Raw genomic sequence first — 14,409 nt, 5'->3', positions numbered from 1 at the left:
ATGTGCTATACAGAAAAAAGTCCTAAAAAGATTGAAAACGGAAGAAAACTGCTTGAGCTTGAGTACATAATCAGAAACCCACTGAAGTCTATGAGATGCAATGTCAGCAGGGGGAAAAATAATTTGCTTTTCCAGCTTCAGTATGGTTGATGGAAAGGAACAATTGTTGCTCCAAAAGGATGGAAAGATAGTGAGAGGAAGAACTAAGCTGCTTTATTGAAGAGCATCAGAGAGGATAAAATACAGTGAATACTATGATTTTTTTCTTTTTGTTGAACTAAAAAATTCAAATAAAGATCTCCTTTTTACAACTATTTACTTGTAATAGAAGTTGTAATGAAAAGTTGTCATGAAAAGCTGTCATAAAAAAAAACCAACCAACCAAACAAAAAAAATCCCCACAGGAAAAAAACCCAGAAACACCACAACACCCCACCCCCTAGTTATCAGCAAGAAATTGAAATCTTTTCATTCCAAAAGACAAGAAATGTTTGTTTCAGTTAAATAGGACTGATTGATCAGGGTTTAATTATTCATGCTGAAGTCTGCATTTATTTATTTTCCTTTAGCAGGGAAGTCAAGGGGAGTTTTGAAAAAGGGACTTTGGGATTTAGTCTATAATATTCAGTGCTTCACAGAATCACAGAATCACAGAATTCCCAGGGGTTGGAAGGGACCTAAAAAGATCATCTAGTCCAACCCCCCTGCAAGAGCAGGGTAACCTACAGTACATCACACAGGAACTTGTCCAGGCGGGCCTTGAATATCTCCAGTGTAGGAGACTCCACAACCCCCCTGGGCAACCTGTTCCAGTGCTCTGTCACTCTTACAGTAAAGAAGTTCTTCCTGATGTTAACGTGGAACTTCCTATGCTCCAGTTTACACCCATTGCCCCTTGTCCTATCACTGGATATCACTGAAAAAAGCCTAGCTCCATCATCCTGACACCTACCCTTTACATATTTGTAAACATTGATGAGGTCACCCCTCAGTCTCCTCTTCTCCAAGCTAAAGAGACCCAGCTCCCTCAGCCTCTCCTCATAAGGGAGATGTTCCACTCCCTTAATCATCTTTGTGGCTCTGCGCTGGACTCCTTCAAGCAATTCCCTGTCCTTCTTGAACAGAGGGGCCCAGAACTGGACACAATATTCCAGATGCGGCCTCACCAAGGCTGAGTAGAGGGGGAGGAGAACCTCTCTTGACCTACTAACCACTCCCTTTCTAATGCACCCTAAGATGCCATTTGCCTTCTTGGCCGCAAGAGCACATTGCTGGCTCATGGTCATCCTCCTATCCACCAGGACCCCCAGGTCCCTTTCCCCTTCACTACTTTCCAGTAGGTCAACCCCCAACCTGTACTGGTACATGGGGTTGTTCTTCCCCAGATGCAAGACTCTACACTTGCCCTTGTTAAATTTCATCAAGTTTCTCCCCGCCCAACTCTCCAGCCTGTCCAGGTCTCGCTGAATGGCAGCACAGTCCTCTGGCGTGTCAGCCACTCCTCCCAGTTTTGTGTCATCAGCAAACTTGCTGAGGGTGCACTCAGTTCCCTCATCCAGGTCATTGATGAAAATATTAAACAGCACCGGTCCCAGCACCGACCCCTGAGGAACTCCACTAGTCACAGACCTCCAGCTAGATTCTGCGCCATTGACCACAACTCTGCCTTCTTCCTTTCAACCAGTTCTCGATCCACCTCACTACTTGATCGTCAAGCCCACACTTCTTTAGCTTATCTATGAGGATGCTGTGGGAGACAGTATCAAATGCCTTACTGAAATCAAGAAAAACTACATCTACCGCTCTACCATCATCCCTCCACCTAGTCACTTCCTCATAGAAGGCTATAAGGTTGGTCATACATGACTTCCCCCTCATAAAACCATGTTGGCTGTTCTTAATGACCCCCTCATCCTTGATATGCCTAGTGATGGAGTCAAGAATAAGTTGTTCCATCACCTTTCCAGGGATGGAGGTAAGGCTGACCGGTCTATAATTACCCGGGTCCTCCTTCTTGCCCTTCTTATAGATTGGTGTGACCTTTGCCATCCGCCAATCCTCAGGCACCTCGCCCGTTTCCCACGACTTACCAAAGATGATGGAAAGTGGCCTAGCAATGACCTCCGCCAGCTCCCTCAGCACCCGTGGGTGCATTCCATCCGGACCCATCGATTTACAGATGTCCAGATTGCATAGCTGATCCCTAACCCAATCCTCATCTACCAAAGCAAACTCCTCCTTTGTCCTGACTCTGTCTGGGGTATAGAAATCCGGGGCCCTCGGGGAGAGTCTGCAGGAGTAAAGACAGAGGCAAAGAAGGCATTCAGCACCTCTGCCTTCTTTATATCCTCTGTCTCCAGGGTACCCACTTCGTTCAGCAGTGGGCCTATATTGCCTCTTGTGTTAGTTTTATTTGCTATGTATTTGAAGAAGCCCTTTCTATTGTCTTTAACCCGACTAGCAAGATTGAGTTCCAAGGAGGCCTTAGCTGTCCTAATTGCCTCCCTACATCCTCTAACAACTGTCCTATATTCCTCCCAAGCGGCCAGCCCCTCCTTCCATAATCCATAGATTCTCCTTTTCCACTTGAGTTTGCCCAGCAGCTCCTTGTTTAACCACGCCGGTCTCCTAGATCCCTTACTTGACTTCCTACTCATTGGGACGCTCCGATCCTGAGCTTGGAAGAAGCGGTCCTTGAATGCTAACCAACTATCTTGAGCCCCTTTACCGCCTAGTACACTTTCCCATGAGACTTCCCTTAGCAGTTGACTGAAGAGGCCAAAGTTGGCCCTTCGGAAATCCAGAGCTGTGGCTTTGCTAGGTATTCTATTCCTCCCATACAGGATCCTAAACTCCACCATCTCATGGTCACTGCAGCCAAGGCTGCCACTGACCGTCACCACTTCGACCAAACCCTCCTTGTTGGCGAGTACTAAATCTAGCAGCGCTGCTCCCCTAGTTGGTACGTCCACCATTTGCATTAAGAAATTATCATCAATGCACTCGAGGAACCTCCTAGACTGTGAATGACTGGCTGTGTGAGTCTTCCAGCAAATATCGGGGTAGTTAAAGTCCCCCACGACGACTAAGGCATGTAGTCGCGAGGCTACTTCCAGTTGCCTGTAGAAAGCCTCATCAACTCCTTCGTCCTGATCAGGAGGTCTGTAATAGACCCCCACAACTGTATCACCCGTGCCAGTCTGCCCCTTGATTCGTACCCACAGACATTCCACTTGCTCCTCATCCGACCCCGGACAGAACTCAATACATTCTAGTTGCTCTCTCACGTAAAGAGCAACTCCACCACCTCGCTTCGCTGACCTATCTTTCCTAAAAAGGACATAGCCATCCATGACCACATTCCAGTCATGTGAACTGTCCCACCATGTCTCTGTAATTGCCACTAGATCATAACCTTTAGCCTGCACACAGACTTCTAACTCCTCCTGTTTATTCCCCATGCTGCGTGCATTGGTGTACAGGCATTTCAGGGAGCCAGTCCTAGTACCCTTTTTCCCCTGGGGGACAGGGTCTAAAGAGCTATCCTTTCCCACAAGTGAAACAAGAGATTGATAGTCCTCCTTAGCCCGCCATCCTTCAATCCCTAGCATGTTCCTCTTGGGCTTGTCCCCAACAGGCCCAGTTAAATCCCCTCCCCCCTTCATAACTAGTTTAAAGCCCTGTCAATAAGCCCTGCTAACTCCTGCCCCAAAACCCTTTTTCTTCTCTGGGACTGGTGTATCCCGCCTGTCACCAGCAAACCAGGTGTCCCATACAGCAGCCCGTGACTGAAAAACCCAAACCCCTGCCTTTGGCACCAGTCACGTAGCCATACATTAACCTGCAGAGTCTTCTTATATATCCCTTCACCCTCGCTTGCAACAGGTATGGAGGCAAACACCACCTGCGCTCCAGACCCTTTAACCAGCCGTCCCAGGGCCCTGAAGTCTCTCTTCATTGCCCTTACGTTCCTCGTAATAATTTCGTCACTGCCAACCTGAAAAACTAGCAGCGGATAGTAGTCAGACGGCTGCACCAGTTCAGAGAGTTTCTTTTTAACATCTCTAATCCGAGCCCCAGGCAGGCAGCAGACCTCCCTGTGGGGTGGATCCGGTCGACAAATGGGCCCTTCTGTTCCCCTCAGAAGGGAGTCACCCACCACAATTACTCTTCTTTTCTTCTTGGTTGGGGAAGTTCTGAGGTATGTGGGTGAGTGACTAGCCCTGGGTGACTCACTAGATAGATTTGCCTCACCATCTCCAATCACCTGGCCCTGAATTTCCAAGACCTCGTACCTGTTATTCAAGGGCAATTGGGAGGGAGGAAGGGATTGTGAGGGTTTTCGCTTACCTCTCCGAGGAGGAACCTCCCTCCATCCATCCTTGTCCATTAAGCTCTCTCCTCCTGTCTGATGGTAGGAGGGAAGGGGATCCATAACTTGTTGAACCACTTCCCTCTGCCCTTGCCTTAGGGTGTGGTTCCACCAATCTATTTCACTTTCACAAGTCAGAATGAACCCAACACAAATCATAAAATCATAGAATCATAAAATCATAGAATCAGAGAATCATAGAATGGTTTGGGTTGGAAGGGACCTTAAAGCTCACCTACTTCCAATCGCCCTGTATGGAGAGGCACACCTTTCACTAGACCAGGTTGCTCAAAGCCGCATTCAACCTACCTTCAATACTTCCAGGGATGGAGTACTCACACCTTCTCCGGGCAACCTATTCCAGTATCACACTACTTTCATAGTAAAGAACTTCTTCCTAATATGTAATCTAAATCTACCCTCTTCCATCCTATAGCCATTCCCCCTTGTTCTATCACTACATGCTCTTGTAAAAAGTCCCTTTCCAGATTTCTCATAGGCTTTTTTGGGTACTGCAAGTGAGAGTCATCCCATCTAATTTTAATCATCTGCAAGACAGGAATCTAATCTTAACTGGTCATGTAAATGACTGTGAAAGAACATAAAGAGCTTTTCTAGAACATCTTATCTTAATCCTGCCAGGGCAAAGAAAATCATCCTAGAGGACTAACTTAGGATGGACTTTTCAGTGCATTCACATTTCAACAAAGCCTCAAAGGCAAGGCACAAGACCAAACATCATGTTCAGGTTATATACACTAAAGGAACACACTTTATATGTGGAGCCAAGAGTTAATTTATAATATATACATATTATATTAAGATGTAGCAATTCAATCAATATATTTTATTATGCAATTATTGCAGTTTTTTTTCCAAAATAATCCACATAGAACTGATATGCACACATTTTCTACAATATATGTCTTTCGTTTATGCTTTGCTCACTCTTTTCAGGTCCTTCTAGATTTGAAGGTCAATGCTGCTAGACTTCTTCAATAAGAAACAGGTAGGGACCATAGGAAATCACCACTGCCTTGAGGTCTTCGCTGCAAAAAGTTTGACCAGAGGTTGTTCTGTTTTGACTCTGGGGTCCATTTGGAATTACTTTTTATGTTTTTTAACACAGTCAACTTGCTGTCCTTAAACAGGTTTTGCCAGGCTCCAAAAGCTTTATTCCTTAAATGAACAGAGGCTGATCATTTGGAGGTTTTGCTTATAGCTCTCAAACCTCTAATAACACCTTGTGCATGTATTTCAATAGGCTTCTGTCGTTTTGTGCTTGTTCTTTTGGGGCACCTTGTTAAAATCACATTTTTTTCAGTCTTCAATGGACTTCTGCCTGTGGTTTCTTAAAAACCCAAACTAATGTTTTATTAGCACTGCCTAAAAATATTTAAGTCGCTGTTCTAATTGTTTTGAGTAGTTCACCTTACAGCAATAACAATCCATTAGAAGATGCATGCTTCTGTAGATACCTACAGATGCTGACAAAATGCTTTAGCAAATGCTTATTAATATCTATTACTTGAGGCAGTATTGCTGGTTCATTATCAAAATGTCTTTACAACAATTTACACAGTGACTACATTACCAAATTGTGTGGTTCAATATAAAGAGAACTATAGAGCAGATTATTTAAAGCCCAGCATATACATTACATGCATTCACAAGCATTTACTTCAGACTGCTTCTAACCTAGTTACAGGGACAAAATGACCTTAAATAGATAAAGTTCATAGGTTTGCTACATAGATGAGTATCTCAGCTCAGTTAAATTATGAAGGTATTTTAAGTATGCAGTAAAAGAGCATTATGTAAATCACAGTGCGAGAAAGATGTGGAGGTGCTACCAACTGGGAAATTTGCTTCAGAATTGCACTCTTGCAAACTGAAACAATAATATTGACCCACTCTGAAGGGCTAGAAAGCTAAAATTTGCAGTGATGTCATTGTTTGTGTGAACTGCATCTGATTCACTTTTCTCCCTCTGACATCAACTTTCCCCATTTTCATAAGCTATTTCTTCTTTTAGAAAATATCATGTAAATTTTGAATGTGGCCTCTTAGAAAATTTTCATATTTGTCAATCATTTTTAATTAATTATATTTTAATTAATAATTTTATATGCATTTTTCTATCTTCATTTCTAGTCATAAGAGATTCCTTGAGCGATTAATTACTTTCAGATAAATAAAAAAACCCCAAACAAATAAATAAATAGGCAGTTTATTATAGGATAACTAGAATCCAAGAAAACTGCAATGGGGAGTTTATTCAGAGACTATGACAATTTATTTTTTTTATCTGTAATAATTTATCTCAAATTATTGATTTTGAAATCCATTCATGTGTTATAATTATTTTGTGTCAAGTGGATATTTTACTGTCAAGCAATTTAAAATAATCTTACACAATATAGAATGACTTAAGAGAGAGTACAAATCTTTAATATATTATTCTGAAGTAATGAATAGTATATTTTTATTCCTACAATAAAAAAATTTATTGTATTTTTAATCTCTGTACTATTAACTCTAAGTCACTGTTCTACAACGTAAATGCAGTTTAAATACATGGTATTTTTGGTTTACCCCTGTTACTATCCTAAAATCATAGAGTCATTGAATCATTTAGGTTGGAAAGGACCATTAATCTAACACTACCGACTCCGCCAATAAACCACATCCCTAAGTGCCACATCTACATGTCTTTGAAATACCTCCAAGGATGGTGACTCAACCAGTTCCTTGGACAGCCTGTTCCTCATCAGTGAAAACATCCAATCTAAATCTCTTCTGGTGCAACCTGCAGCTGCTTCTTCTTCTATCACTTCTTACCTGGGAAAAGAGACCAACACCTGCCTCCCTACAACCTCTTTTTAAGCAGTTGTAGAGTGTGATGAGGTCTCCCCCCAGCCTCCATTTCCTCAGACTAAACAACCCCAGTTCCTTCACCAGTTCTTCATAAGACTTGTGTTTTAGACCCTCCACCAGTTTTGTTGCTCTTCTTTGGACTTACTCCAGCACCTCAATGCCTATCTTGTAGTGAGGGGCTTAAAACTGAACACAGTACTCAAGGTGTGGCCTTACCAGTGCTGAGTACATGGGGGCAATAACTAGCCCCGCTTGCCACACTATTTCTGATATAAACCACGATGTCGTTGGCCACCTTGGCCACCTGGGCACAGTGCTGGTGACTTCAACCACCCTGACATCTGTTGGAACGATGGAACTGCACAGCACAAGCAATCCAGGAGGTTCCTTGATTGTGTGGAAGACAACTTCCTTCTGCAAGTAATAGAGGAGCTGACAAGGAGAGGTGCCATGCTTGACCTTGTGCTCACCAACAGGGAAGGGCTCATTGAGAATGTGGTACTACAGGGCAGCCTTGGATGCAGCAATCATGAGACAGTCGAATTCGAGATCCTCAGGACAGTGAGAAGACCGTGCAGCAAGCTCACTGCCTTGGACTTCAAGGGAGCAGAGTTAGGCCTCTTCAGGAACCTGCTTAGTAGGTTCCATGGGATATAGCCCTGGAGGGCAGGGGGGCCCAAGACTGTTGGTTGATGTTCAAGGATCACCTGCTACAAGCTCAGGAGTGCTGCATCCCAACTAGAAGGAAGTGCAGCAGGAGGGCCAGGAGACCTCCTTGGATGGATAAGGAGCTGTTGAGAAAAAATCAAATCAAAAAAGAGGCTTATAAAAAGTGGAAGCAAGGACAGGCGGCCTGGGAAGAGTACAGGGATGTTGTCCGGGAAGCTAGAGACCAGGTTAGGAAGGCTAAGGCCCAGTTAGAATTAAACTTGGCCACGAATGTTAAGGATAACAGGAAGGGATTCTACGGGTACGTAGCAAATAAAAAAAAAAAAACAACTAGGGACAACGTAGGCACCCTGAGGAAGCTCTCGGGAGAACTGGCTACACAGGCTTTGGAGAAGGCTCAGGTTCTGAATGACTTCTTTACCTCCGTCTTCACTGGCAAAGGCTCTGACTGCACCACCCAAGTCCTGGAAGGCAGATGCAGGGACTGTGAGAATGAAGACCTTGGGCCCACTGTAGGAGAGGATCTGGTTTGAGACCATCCTAAAAATTTGAACGTGCACAAGTCCATGGGACCTGATGGAATCCATCCACGGGTCCTGAAGGAGCTGGCGAATGAAGTTGCTAAGCCACTGGCCATCATATTTGAAAAATCATGGCAGTCAGGTGAAGTTCTCGACGACTGGAAAAAGGGAAATATAACCCCCATTTTCAAGAAGGGGAAAATGGAAGACCCAGGGAATTACAGACCAGTCAGTCTCACCTCTGTGCCTGGCAAAATCTTGGAGCACATTCTCCTGGAAGGCATGCTAAGGCACATGAATAACAACAAGGTGCTTGGTGACAGCCAGCATGGCTTCACTAAGCGGAAATCCTGCCTGACCAATTTGGTGGCCTTCTATGATGGGGCTACGGAACTGATGGACAGGGGCAGAGCATTTGATGTCATCTACCTGGACTTGTGCAGAGCATTCAGCACTATCCCACACCACATCCTTCTCTCTAAATTGGAGAGACATAAATTTGATAGATGGACCACTCGGTGGATAAAGAACTGGCTGGATGGCAGCACGTAAAAAGTTGTGGTCAATGGCTCAATGTCCGGCTGGAGACCAGTAACGAGTGGTGTCCGTCAGGGATCAGTGTTGGGACCGGTCTTGTTTAACATCTTCATCGCTGACATGGACAGTGAGATTGAGTGCGCCCTCAGCAAGTTTGCCGATGACACCAAGCTGTGTGGTTCAGTTGATATGCTGGAGGGAAGGGATGCCATCCAGAGGGACCTCGGCACGCTTGTAGGGTGGGCTGATGCCAACCTTATGAAGTTTAACCACGACAAGTGCAAGGTCCTACACCTGGGTCGGAGCAAACTCAGGCACAGCTACAGACTGGGCAAAGAAGAGATTCAGAGCGGCCCTGCAGAGAAGGACTTGGGGGTGCTGGTCGATGAGAAAATGAACACGAACCGGCTGCTGTGTGCTCTCGCAGCCCAGAAAGCCAACCGTATCCTGGGCTGCCTCAAAAGGAGCGTGACCAGCAGGTAGAAGGAGGTGATCCTGCCCCTCTGCTCTGCTCTTGTGAGACCTCACTTGGAGTATTGTGTGCAGTTCTTGTGTCCTCAACATAAAAAAGGCATGGAACTGTTGGAACAAGTGCAGAGGAGGGCCACGAGGATGATCAGGGGACTGGAGCACCTCCCGTATGAAGATGGGCTGAGAAAGTTGGGGCTGTTCAGCCTGGAGAAGAGAAGGCTGCATGGAGACCTCATGGCAGCCTTCCAGTACCTGAAGGGGGCCTATAGGGATGCTGGGGAGGGACTCTTCATTAGGAACTGTAGTGACAGGACAAGGGGTAACGGGTTAAAACTTAAACAGGGGAAGTTTAGATTGGATATAAGGAGGAAGTTCTTTCCTGTTAGGGTGGAGAGGCACTGGAATGGGTTGCCCAGGGAGGTTGTGAGTGCTCCATCCCTGGCACTGTTCAAGGCCAGGTTGAATGAAGCCTTGTGTTGGATGGTTTAGTGTGAGGTGTCCCTGCCCATGGCGGGGGTTTGGAACTAGATGGTCTTAAGGTCCTTTCCAAACCTAACTATTCTATGATTCTATGATTCTATATGCAACTCTTAACGAACATCCCCCAGGTTCTTTTCCACTGAGCAGATTTCCAGCCACTCTTCCCCAAGCCTGTAGTGTTGCATGGGGCTGTTGTAGCCCAACATGAAATCCCAGGAACTTTGGTTTGTCTCTTTCCCCTGCACCATGACATAGTACAGTCTCATATACTGTGTTGCTGTACAGCTCCCCAAGTATGTGTGCATATGCATCCAGCTTGCCCTATTCTCAAATAATTTATAGTAATTATTGAGTAATTGCTATAGAAATACAGAACATTTGTGGTGTGATATTTTTCCAAACACATTTTAAATCACTACATGTGGCTAATCTTTTTTAATACTGTCTGTAAATCAATACATATTTGTTACTGTAATGAATTATTTGAGCATCAGACTTTTCCAGGAACTGTATTCTTAATGTGATTTTCCATGTACAAAATAGTATTCTTCTAAGGTAATTTTACATTTCTTAAAGTTAGGTGTCTAGCTTAAACTAATTAGATCTTTCTTCATTGACAATGATAGATAATAGTCTGTATAGACAGACACTTATAAAAGGCTGACCAAAGAGAGAGATCAGATAACTAGCTAAGATAAGAAACCTAATTACTAGAGCACCTGAGTCCCATTCTTTTTTATCACTGTCATCCACTCTATTTTTATCTTTTGATTCTCAGTCTGTTATCCCCTATTATGGGGATTTTAAGTCACTTGTGATTTCAAATCACTGTCCCTTATCTGCAGTAAAAGGTTGTCTCCAACATATTCCAGCATCTTTTCATACTATCTGGAAAGAGGTGAATAATAGATACTCATTCAAAGAAAGTATCCAAATTCAGAGCTAGACCAGTGTCTAAATTATCTAAGTAAAATAAATTATTCTTAGCTGGAATTTCTTCTGTGACATGGGAATAAGCAAAAATATATTTAGATATAAACCACAAACATCACTGAATTAGTGTTGCAGACAGCTAGGTAGTCAGAACAGCAGGTGGGAATATTCTGTATTTTTAAAAATTGCTCAAATTAATGTAGTTGCTAATTATTCCATTAAAAGTAAACATTACAATAACTCACCCAGATGGTTTACTACTGCATGCATAACCATGTGAGTTATGACTTGACTCAGACCCCAAAGTAGGAAGCTTTGAAAAACTCTTGCACAACTATATCACACAGAAAAATGTTTCTGTTCTTGTCTTATGAACCCACAGCCTATCCAGATTTCTTTCAAACAAATTAGACCTGTGAAGTAAGCATTGATTCAAGCTTAACCACTTATCCATCAACTGAAAAAGAAAAGGCATGCAGCTTTCAGAAATGCAGAATTAAGTAAGTTTGGCATTAACCAAACCCTCACAAAACATTCAGAAGCACCATACTGTCATGGTTTAAGCCCAGCTGTAACTTAAAAACATACCATTACTTGCTCCCACCCCTTCCTCACTTGCCCCTGCTCTGGGCAGGATGGGGAGGAGAATCGAAAGAATGTAATCCTCAGGGGTTAAGATAAAAAGCAGCTCAACAACTGAAGTACAACGTAAAACTACTACAACTAATAAGAACAATGATGAGGGAAATACCAAGGGGAGAGAATATAAAACTAAAAGGGGAAAGAAAAAAAAAAAAAACCACAACAATAAATACAAGTGATGTACAATATATTGTTGACTCATACTGAATTTAACATTAAACAAAATTCCTAAATTCCTTTGTGCAGGGCTGCACTCTTGTGTCTTCTCTTGGCCCATGGTCTATACATACAACCAGGATTATACCATTTCAGGTTTAGAATCCAGGATTTTCCTTGTAAAATTTCTTCTTTTCTAGATCTTGCATCTAGTTTTGTACTTCCTGCCCCTTCCAGATTAAGAAAGTTATTGGTAAACTAGGGTAAGTCTTATGAATTGCCCCCAAGACGGTCAAAGCTGCAGCACTTTCCCTTTTGATAGGGGCTGAAGAACTGAACCTGGCTTGGTTTGCAGAAGAGCCAGTTCCAGGAGACCTTAAAAACAGTCCCCTGGTACCTGCAGGGCAAAAAGCCTGAACAACAGCGCAAAGTGGGAGGGTGAGAACCAACAGGCATAAACTGAGTTGAAAAATGTTCACATAAGGTATAACAAAAACTTTTGTCCATGAAAGCAGTTAAGACATGTGTTCCTACAAGCTGTGCAGGCTCTATCCTTGCAGTTTCTCAAGGACATGCTGAAGCCCTAAGCTACTTGGTCTGACCTAAGAGCTGGTATTAATTTCAGCAGCAGTTTGAGTTAGAAACATGTTAAGTTCCTTATAGACTGAATCATTGATAGTCCTGGAATTCTATGAAATCAGACTTTAACAACTGTAAGCATTTATAGGCTTGTATCAGTCTGAAACTAGAAAGCTTTGAACACATTATGCAGCTAACTCACAACAGGATAATGTGAGTGGGAGTGGCAAGGATGCAGGATGAAAGGTTGTAACATCTCTTTTACTGTTTGGTATTGTTTGTTTTGGTTTTTTTACCAGGCTTGGAGAGGATAGCCAGCTGTAGCTGAATTTTATGGGAGCTAAAGATTTGAAAAATCAGGCTGAACTCCCATCTCAATCTTGCAGCTGTGAAAGTAAATAACTTTTTATGGAAAGTACTGAGAGGCCAATTGCAGCATCCTCAGAAATTCTGCAATGTCCTGTCCTCAGAGCCTGAAGAATACGAACTGGTAGTCAGTGATGTGGGAAAAGGATAAAGTGTCAATTTGTCTTTTCTCAGCATGTGTTTGTGTCATGGTTTAAACCCAACCACAAACCTCGTTCACTCACTCCCCCCGCTTCTTGCCCTCCCCCTGCTCCTGGAGGGACGGAGAGGAGAATCAAAAAGAATGCAACTCCCACGGGTTGAGATAAGAACAGCCCAGTAACTAAGGTATAACACAAATCACTACTGCTACTACCAATGATAATAATGATAAAGGAAATAACAAGGGGAAAGAATACAACACCTCAACACCAGCCGACCAATAACTCGCTCCACTCCCCCCAGCCAAGCACCGACCGATACCTCCTCCAACCCTGCAGTGAGCTAACCCTTCCGGGTAACTCTCTGTTACATCCTGGGCATGACGTGTTGTGGTATGGAATACCTCTTTGGTAAGTTTGGGTCAGGTGTCCTGTCTCTGCTTCCTCCCAGCCTCCCCTCCTCCCTGACGGAGCATGAGGCTCAGAAAGTCCTTTGCCAGACCAAACATTTCAGCAGCAACTGAAAACATCAGCCTTATCAACACTGTTCCTAGGCCAAACACAGCACTGCACTAGCTACTAAGAAGGAGAAAAATAACTGCTACTGCTCAACCCAGGACAGTTTGCAAAACTAAGCAGCTAAGTAGGTTGTTTGTTCCCCCAGCAGGAGTTTTGATTTTAGTTTGTTTTTCATAAGCAGTATTTCAATAGTTTATTATCTTACATGAGTTGATGATGCTGGTTAACAACAACCAACCATCAGCTGCCATAAGTTACCTTTATGCAATTCAAGGGAATAAAAAACCAAACATGAACAAACTACAGAATAGCACAGAAACACTAGTTTCTGTTACCTGAAAACAGGAGTTGTCTTTAAAATTATACAGAATTCCCAAGCATTTGTAAAAGCAGATGTGAAAGAAATGTTTAAGTGAATAATATAGAATTAGGAATTGTAGTTTCTAGCATTCTATATCTTCCATGAATACCTATCTTTTATCTAGAAGTATTTACCTCGGGCCTTACACATATTACTTTCCTGTGATGAATGCTGTACATAATTTGGTTTGTCCAGACAACTACTGACTCCCTGATCTTCATAGGATTTCTCCTGGACTTTATGGTTAATAAGAGTGGCCTTCCTGGAGGAGCTTCAAAATATTGATAGCTATTCCCCAGCTGAAGTGTCCAATGTTGTATAAAAACTTCATCATAAACACAAGCAATCTAGACAAGAATATTGAGATAGTTTTTCATATATTTATTCAAAATTAAGTTGGTTATTTGCTCAGAGACAACTCACTATGAGAGACTACATTTCCATGATGAACAATTTACTGTGAATCATTCACTGACCTACATAATAAGCTTATCTTAATACATACCAGCTGATTTTCCTTCTTAGGATATGTGTGTCAGTTCTCATGATTAACTATAAGAATCAGTATATGGTTAAAACTAAAGATGGCACTACAAAACAGTCTCCTGTGGAATTTTAAAAATAGTTCTTCTAAACTCTTTCTACCACAAAATTAATTTTCTTCTAAGCTAAACACACATTTCCTTTCAGCTGAATATTATTTAATTGCCTGACACTTGTAAAAATAAATTTTAAGATATATTATGAAACTCTATTTTAAGTACATGTATTCATGAAATAATATGA

Source organism: Lathamus discolor, chromosome 4 (genome assembly GCF_037157495.1).
Source record: "Lathamus discolor isolate bLatDis1 chromosome 4, bLatDis1.hap1, whole genome shotgun sequence".
Taxonomy (NCBI): domain Eukaryota; kingdom Metazoa; phylum Chordata; class Aves; order Psittaciformes; family Psittacidae; genus Lathamus; species Lathamus discolor.
The sequence above is the reverse complement of the archived record's forward strand: the minus strand, read 5'-3'. Positions refer to the sequence as shown.